Source organism: Nyctibius grandis, chromosome Z (genome assembly GCF_013368605.1).
Source record: "Nyctibius grandis isolate bNycGra1 chromosome Z, bNycGra1.pri, whole genome shotgun sequence".
Classification (NCBI taxonomy): Eukaryota; Metazoa; Chordata; class Aves; order Nyctibiiformes; family Nyctibiidae; genus Nyctibius; species Nyctibius grandis.
Window position 1 is genome coordinate 40,399,844 of NC_090695.1, and position 8,154 is coordinate 40,407,997.

At 41.1% G+C, this 8,154-nt stretch overlaps 1 long non-coding RNA gene across 3 annotated transcripts; it reads left to right on the forward strand.

The window, feature by feature from the left end:
- Positions 1-205: 205 nt before the first annotated feature.
- On the forward strand, positions 206-7,803 carry LOC137676413 (uncharacterized). 3 transcript variants are annotated; one of them, XR_011050081.1, is made up of 3 exons: positions 2,179-2,253; positions 3,359-3,461; positions 4,949-7,803. It is a non-coding gene; the product is annotated as an uncharacterized lncRNA (long non-coding RNA). The 3 variants fall into 3 exon arrangements; XR_011050080.1 differs by lacking the exons at positions 2,179-2,253; positions 3,359-3,461 and adding an exon at positions 206-271; XR_011050079.1 differs by lacking the exons at positions 2,179-2,253; positions 3,359-3,461 and adding an exon at positions 214-370.
- The last annotated feature ends 351 nt before the right edge of the window (positions 7,804-8,154 follow it).

The following is an 8,154-nucleotide window of genomic DNA, read 5'->3' on the forward strand; positions in this document are numbered from 1 at the left end:
TAAGCAGCGCCGACCTGCCTGGATGGGTGGGGTGGAACAAGTCAATTTTTTTGGGGTGGGGGGGGGGGCGGGAAGGTGACTGCCAGGGAGTTCTGTGTGTGCTCCACTTGTAACTCCTCCCCCCCCCCCCCCCCCTCCCCCTCCCCCTCCCCCTCCCCCCTCCCCCTCCCCCTCCCCCTCCCCCCTCTTCTTTCTCCCCCTCTTGGTAGCGACTAGAACAAGGCGGAGGTGAACGCGGCGCGCGGCCGGAAAGGGGCCTGCAGGGCGGCGGGTAAGGCGCCGGCTCCCGTGAGGCACTTGCCCTACTTCTGACGCGGGCAGGTGGTGAAGGGCTTCGGCAGAGGCTCCACGGAGCTGGCCATCCCCACCGGTGAGCGGGCTACGCGGCGGACCGGGGCGGGGCGTCGCCGCTTCCCCCGGCGGGGCGAGGGTGACGCCTCCCGTGAAGGCCACCGGCGAGGTGTTCGCCGCGGCCTGGCCTTGGCCGCCCCTCACGTACCCCCACCGGCGCCGGTGTCCGCACTGGGTCCCTATCCCGGGGCGGAGGGGTGGCTGGAGTGCAGCCGCCGGTGCGGCCGGCGTCGGGCCTGGTGGTCTCTGAGCAGCCTGTACCCCTCAGAGCGGAGCCGTGCCGTGCTCCCGCGGGGCAGGGCCGCCGCTGCGCAGGGGGCACGGGAGGCTGTTTCCACTCCGAACAGAGGTGCGGGAGAGCGGTTGCTGGTGACTGAGCTCGTTTGTGCTCAGGAGAAGCCCAAGCTGTCCGCACAACTGTGCTGTTGGCATGACTTGTTCCGTGTTAGTTTTTTGTGTGGTTTTTATTTTTACTTTTTTTTTTCCCCATATTGCTTCCACTCTTGTTCACTCATTTGTGTTATTTTCCGACCTTCTGTTAAATAGTTTCTTTCTATTTGCTTTTTTTGTTGGTTAGCTCATCTGATGCTGATCGTGATTATTTGCAAGATGCTGAAAAGTGGTCATGTGCACTGTGCGTGGTGTTGTGATGTGGCAGTTTGAAAAACGTCCATTCTTATAAACTTGTGGACCTCAGATTAGGGCAAGAAATGGAGTGGGCAATGGGAATAGTTTTAAGGAAGGAAATCTAAAGTGAATAATGCAGAGATTAAAAAGCAAGTGCAACAAGTGCAGTTGTCCTAAATACAAGTATACTTTCCCATTGCAGTTCTCTGACTTGTCTGAATACAGATAGAGGTGTAATTCAAATGGATCTCAGTCTTTTCTTAAGACAGACTGAAGTCGGCAGGCATTTTGCACAAATCCTAATAGGCAAGAAAACTTCCTATAATAAATTTTCAGGTACTAGACATGTTAGAATAAACTTTTTTTTTTCCTCTTGATTGTTTATATATGGCTTATTAGTATCAGGGAGTGTGGGAGAAAAGTTTTTTCTGCTTATGAAGTAGGACAGAAATCCACTAACTGTAAATTCCTTAAAATCAGCTTGAAACCTTTCATGAAGAGCTCTACACGTGTGTGAAGTTGAAGTAGGACAGTTTAGCTGAAGGCTTAGATTAATTCCTTTCAGTCAGAAAGGAACCTCCTTTATTTCAGATTTGTAGTTTTCTAAAAATATCCTAGAAATCCCCAAATATGAATAATCTAAAAGGCAACATGAAGAAATTGGCAGGTGACTAAAATCATAACTTCATTTACTTTTACATATTTTACTTAGTAAAAAAAAAAAGTTACTAATATTTAATTATTAGATGCTACTTTACAGTGCAAAAGAAACTTTGTTTTTCTGTTCTTTGACCATACTAAAGCAGTTATAGTCCTAATGGTGAAATGCATTCAGAGTGCATGTTTTAGCTTACTAATTTTAACTATAGAATTAATTATTTAACTATAGAATAGAATGTATGTAACTATGAAATAATATGTGTAGGAGATGTGATAACTCTGGTATTACCACAGAGACTACATTTTATGAGGCTGTTTTCTGGTTTACACTTTGCAAGTGCCACATTGTGTCACTATCATCATCAGTGTTATGCTTGTAAATAACACGTAGACAGAGCTTGGCTTTTATGTGTTTGAAAATTCTGTGATGTGCTTTACTTACAAAAATGTGCACTTTATAAAATTTTTGCAGCTAACTTTTCTGAGAAAGTAGTTGAAAGCTTTCCATCTGATATCTCTACTGGTATATACTATGGATGGGCCCGTGTTGGAAATGGAGATGTGCATAAAATGGTTTTGAGCATAGGATGGAATCCTTTTACTAAGAAATCAGTGGTAAGAATTTTGCGTTGTGTGATACTTTGATTATAACAAAAGAGCCAGACACTGACTTTGAATAAGATAAGCAGAATTTGATCCATAAATGAGATTAGAAATTCTGTTTGCTGTTAGAAATGTATTTGGTATCCATCTCAGATGTTTGTATTCTGGGGAGGAGAAAGAACATCCCCCAAAACCTCTCAGTAGCCATAAAGCATGCATTAGATAAATGAAATTAGTTTTCATTTGCCTCTTTCACCATTACTTAAATACTTCTGAAATCAAAATTTATATTTCCAAAGTGATTGTTGGTTATTGTGCTGATAGCTAGATAAAAATAAGCTTAATAGATGTATTTGTTTTAGTGGTTATGAGACCCCTAGAATGAGCTGGAACATACTGATCTCTCATCCTCTGCAATCCATCCACATTTAAAGTATGAGATTCTGGGGGCTCTTAATTTGGAATGATTTTCCAGTAATTCTTCTCTTAAATGATGGAATCCATGCATGTGGTGCTGTGGCTTAATATACAGAATCAAGATCCAAAAATAAATAGTAACAAGACAGAGTTAAAATCCTGAACTATGGCATCTATGTTTTTCTTGCTATCAGGTGCTGGTGCTTTTCCTGAGTCCTGCAGAACTTGGTTTTAATTGCTAATACTTGGAAGCAGTTTTATTTTGACATGAATCCCTGCTTTAAAGATAGCTGCCTTCACTCTTCTTATAATTTTATCATTCAGTTCCTGTGAGTTACTTGTAAAAGCTCTCTTTAAAATGACTGTTTCAAGCAAATTCATTACAGTTATTTGGACTCAGCAACTTAATGATCAAACAAATCTAGGCATTATTTGAGATTTGCTGCCTTGAAAAATCTTACCTCTGAAATAAATATCGCAATGTTCTTAAATGCCATGCAAAGTACAGTTCTCCCTACTAGCATAATCAAAAGCTCTAGCCTCTTAATCTTGCATTATACATGTTAGACTAAGTGTCTCAGTTTTCCTGATATGTGTGGGAGAGAATTCCAAGTAGAGGTATTAGCTAAACATCCTTGCAGCAAGGGAAATAAACTCACAATGCATCATGGTAATTGTCAACGTATTTCTCTTCTTTCAGGAAACACACATTATCCACACTTTCAAAGATGACTTTTATGGAGAGATTCTTAGTATAGTCATTCTTGGATATATTAGATCAGAAAAAAACTTCAGTTCTTTAGGTCAGTATTGCAGGTCTCTTAAACTAAATTTTTGTGATGTTCTTGCATATTGGAAGTACTGTGTCATTCTGTCTACATAATCAGCTGTTTCATGTAGGCTAGCTGTTTCTCAGAATCAGCTGTTTCATGTAGCTATTTCCCAAGGGTTGAGAGCCCTTACAGAGGGATCTAGATAGACTAGAGAGCTGGGCAATCACCAGCTGTATGAAATTTAACAGGAGCAAGTGCCAGATTCTGCACCTGGCACGGGGCAATCCTGGTTATATGCGCAAACTGGGGGATGAGATGCTGGAGAGCGGCCCTGCGGAAAGAGATCTGGCGGTTTGGGTTGATGGCAAGTTGAATATGAGTCAACAGTGTGCCCTGTCAGCCAGAAGAGCCAACCATGTCCTGGGGTGCATCAAGCACAGCACAGCCACACTGTCAAGGGAGGTGATTGTTCCACTCTACAGTGCACTGGTGCAGCCCCACCTCGAGTACTGTGTGCATTTTTGGGCACCTCAATGTAAGAAGGACATCAGACTATTAGAGTGTGTCCAGAGGAGGGCAACCAAGAAGGTGAAAGGCCTTAAGGGCAAGGCTTATGAGGAGTGGCCGAGGTCACTTGGTTTGTTCAGCTTGGAGATGAGAAGGCTGAGGGGTGCCCTCATCACAGTCTACAACTTCTTCAAGGGGTGGAGCGGAGGAGGAGGTGCTGATCTCCTCTTCCTGGTGACCAGTGATAGGACACGAGGAAATGGAATGAAGCTGCATCAGGGCAAGTTCAGACTGGACATTAGGAAGAGGTTCTTCACTGAGAGGGTGGTCAGTCACTGGAACAGGCTGCCTGGGGAAGTGATCACGGCACCGAGCCTGTCAGAGTTCACGGAGCATCTGGATGACGCTTATCATATGGTTTAATTTTAGGAAGTCCTGTGAGGAGCAGGGAGTTGGACCTGATGATCCTTACGGGTCCCTTCCAACTCGAGATATTCTATGGTGCTATGTCTTACCTTTGACTTTTCAGTAAAATTTTTTTAAGCTGCATCTACTAATATATAAATTGGTCATATCAAAAAAAGCAAAACCCTACAACTTCCAGACTATCAGTACTTATTTATTTCAGTCTAAAAATTATATTGTCATGTCAGTTGTCTGAGAAGTAGCTTGAAAATCATGAGCTTGTTGTAAAAGCATTGGTCTAGTCTGTCCATTTCTTTTAAAAATGCATCTGTGTTAACACTGAAACCGTTAATGAAATTCTGTTGACTTTGTTGATACAATGTCTTGGAACAAGGAAAAAGTAGTGTTTACAGCAGTGAAAATACAATGCATGTCAAAAGCGTGTCATTTAGAAACAGAATGTTGCCTTTCCAACTTAATAATAAACGTATTCTGCCGCTGTGATTGTTTTCTGGTGTTCTGTATACAGCCTTTTTCACTTACTGTTTTGTGTTCAGAATTCTGACCAGCTTTTAAATATTGCTTTTCTTACTTCTTTTCTGCAGAGGCACTCATTTCAGCAATTTGAGAAGACATTGAAGAGTCAAAAAGACAGCTAGATTTACCAGAACATCTTAAACTCAAAGAAGACAGCTTCTTTCATCTGCCAGAAGGCAAAACAGCAAACCACTAAGCAAAACCATCTGGGTTTTTTTCATCTCTTGGAGCTCTTTTCTTTAGACTACCGTGTATCGTGTATCATTTGATATAAGACGTATGCGTGTGTACTGGGTCTGGCTGGAATGGAGTTAATTTTCTTCATAGCAACTCATATGGGGCTGTGTTTTAGATTTGTGACCAAAACAATGAACATAACACACTAATATTTCAGCTATTCCTGAACAGTGCTTGCACAGCATCAAGGCCTTCTCTGTTTCTCGCTCCGCTCCCCCAGTGAATAGATTGGGGCTGTGCAAGAGGTCGGGAGGGGGACACAACCACACAAATGACTTGAACTAACCAGAGATAGTCTGGTGAGTGTTTGCCTTTTTTTGTTTTCTTTTCTTCTTCCACTTCTCCTATGCTTGTTAATCTGTTTTTATCTTGACTCACAAATATTCTTCCTTTTATTCTTTCATTCTTCTTTCCCTGTCCCACTGCGGGGTAGTGAGCTGGTGGCTGTACGGTGCTTAGCTGCCTACCGGGGTTGTCCTGCAACAACGTGTTTCGGTAATTGTGGTTGAAACTGAACACTAAAACCGCACAAGATGATTTAAGTTTGTTTGTGTTACTGGATCATTTAAGCAATCATGCAAAAGGAGTAGAAGGCTGTTCTAGATCTTTGCGGAAAAAGTATGACTCTAAATGTTACCAGTCATTTAGAGAACTTAGCACATGTGGAACAAGACCAAGGGTACTTGTGACCTCTTCTGCCCCTAAGGTGTGGAGAGTTAAATACTTCAATGAAGACTGTCAACATTTAAGACAGAGAATGTTATTCCGAACTCTTTTCCCAATTTTATGTCATTCTTACATCTGGATTGTAGGTAGCAGCTTAGAAAATTTTTATATTGATTGAGTCAAAAATTTACGTATGGTGCAGGAAGCCAATGGTTAGGTAACAATAACAAGAATAATTCACTATAGTTCCTGTTTTTGGTATGCTATACAGCTGCTGTGGCTGTAGCTGTTATGTTAATTGAAATTATTTATTGTAATTTTAATTGAAATGGAGGAAATGAGTGTTATTGAGTTACTGGAATATGAGTTAGATACTTCTGTCTAGTTGACTGTGGATAGGACAACACGTAACTTGTGTAGTTGCCTTCTGAGAAAGTGTTTCACTTAAGTTCAGGAAGTGAATGACAGGGAGAAAGTGGGTACACTGCAAAAGTTCAAGCTTAAAGGGTAGAGAACCAGTCTAACAGTATTTCTGCTCTTTGGGCCCTAAGACAGAGGAGGTAACTAAAGGCGACTACATTTTAGTTGCTGCTGGCAGCTGCCTTAGATGAGGAAAAATGGGTTGTTCATGATACTGACCATGAAGTGAGTGACTTAAGGGTTGAAGTTAGAATGTAAGGCACAGGAAAATCCTCTCAATCCTCTGCACTAAGTGCAGGTAAAATCCAAACTTGTGGCTGGAGATTAGAGTTAAGTCATGGCAGACTGGTGAAGTACCTGGTGACTGGAAGAAGGGAAACATTGCACCCATTTTTAAAAAGGGTAGAAAGGAGGACCCTGGGAACTACCGACCTGTCAGCCTCACCTCTGTGTCTGGGAAGATCATGGAACAGATCCTCTTAGAAGCTGTGCTAAGGCACATGGAGGACAGGGAGGTGATTCGGCACAGCTAGCATGGCTTCACTGAGGGCAAGTCCTGCCTGACCAACCTAGTGGCCTTCCATGATGGACTGACTACATCAGTGGACAAGGGAAGAGCTACAGATACAGAGTCAAGGTCTTGTTTTATATTTTACTTTTCTGGAAGAAAAAATAATAGCCATGTTAGTCAATGTAATATTTTGTCAAGAACATATTTAAAGAATAAATCTTTACTGATTGTGGTATTATAGCTAAGCTCATAGCTGCCCTTTAAAATTGTTTTTTGCCAGTGATTTCATGTGTCTGTTGTGGAAGTTATAGTACCTTAAGCTGGTTGTCTTAGTAACACCATTCTGTAACTGCTAATGAATGCTACTATCCAAAATTTATTTCATCATTTGGTTTTAAAACCACTATGCTTGAGGATAGAGAACAGTAGCAAAAGAAAAACCCGAGAAACTTAGTTTGCTCACAGCTCTCACCTGAAGTGTGAAGTATGTATACGGTAAAGTAATAAACTGCTTTTTGCATGTTTGCCTTCAAGTTAGAGAAAATGTAATTGTATGCATTTGGCTGAGTGCACCTGTCTCTGCACATTATTTAATATTGAATATTGTTTAGTGATTTTTAAGTTCAATACATGATTCCTAGCACAGTATAAACTTTATGAAGGGTTATATTTTTGTATTATGTGCAAATAACTATTTCAATTTATGTTGTGACACTGTACCATTAATAAAAGAATGTAACTGAGAAAGTAGTGATGCTGCTTATCACAGGTTTTCTAATTTATTGTATTATATGTGATGCAAATAATCTGTGCGTATTCTGTAGCATGTACTGAAAGAGGTGCTGCAGAGTTCTTTCATTATGGTGCTTAAAATTCTTTCAGTTTTGGGGAGGGGGACAGAATTGTTGTTCTTGCTTACAAACTTGGTGCTACATTACTTATGTTCCAGATGTTTGCAGCTGTTTATTTGTAAGGCAATATGTGAACTTGAAGTAAGGTATAAAGGTCACTGAAATTGTTGGAGTTCAAGCAATATAAGTATTTCCATAGTTTCAATACTTTTAAAATAAAACCTGTGGTGCACTGTAATGGACTGTCTCCTTCTGAAGTCTGTTACTATTCTGAAATGGAGTTTGTTGACAATGTGAAAATAACAGTATAAGAATTTCTTTCAAATGCATATAGGTGATAATGGTCTTATTTGGATAGCTGTGGCATTAAACTGACGTTCCGACAGCCTGAAGAACCTGTACTTAGCAGAAGTTAAAATGCAGCATGCCTTCACGTTTGGAAGATGTAAAGGCACAATGTGCACAGAGAAATAGTCTGCAACAGTTATTCATACAGGCTCCTTGTATGGCTAGCTACATTTTGAATTTGGAGCCTTCCTAGAAACAGATACGGAACTGTATTCAGTTGGTATCCTTTTTACTTTAGAAC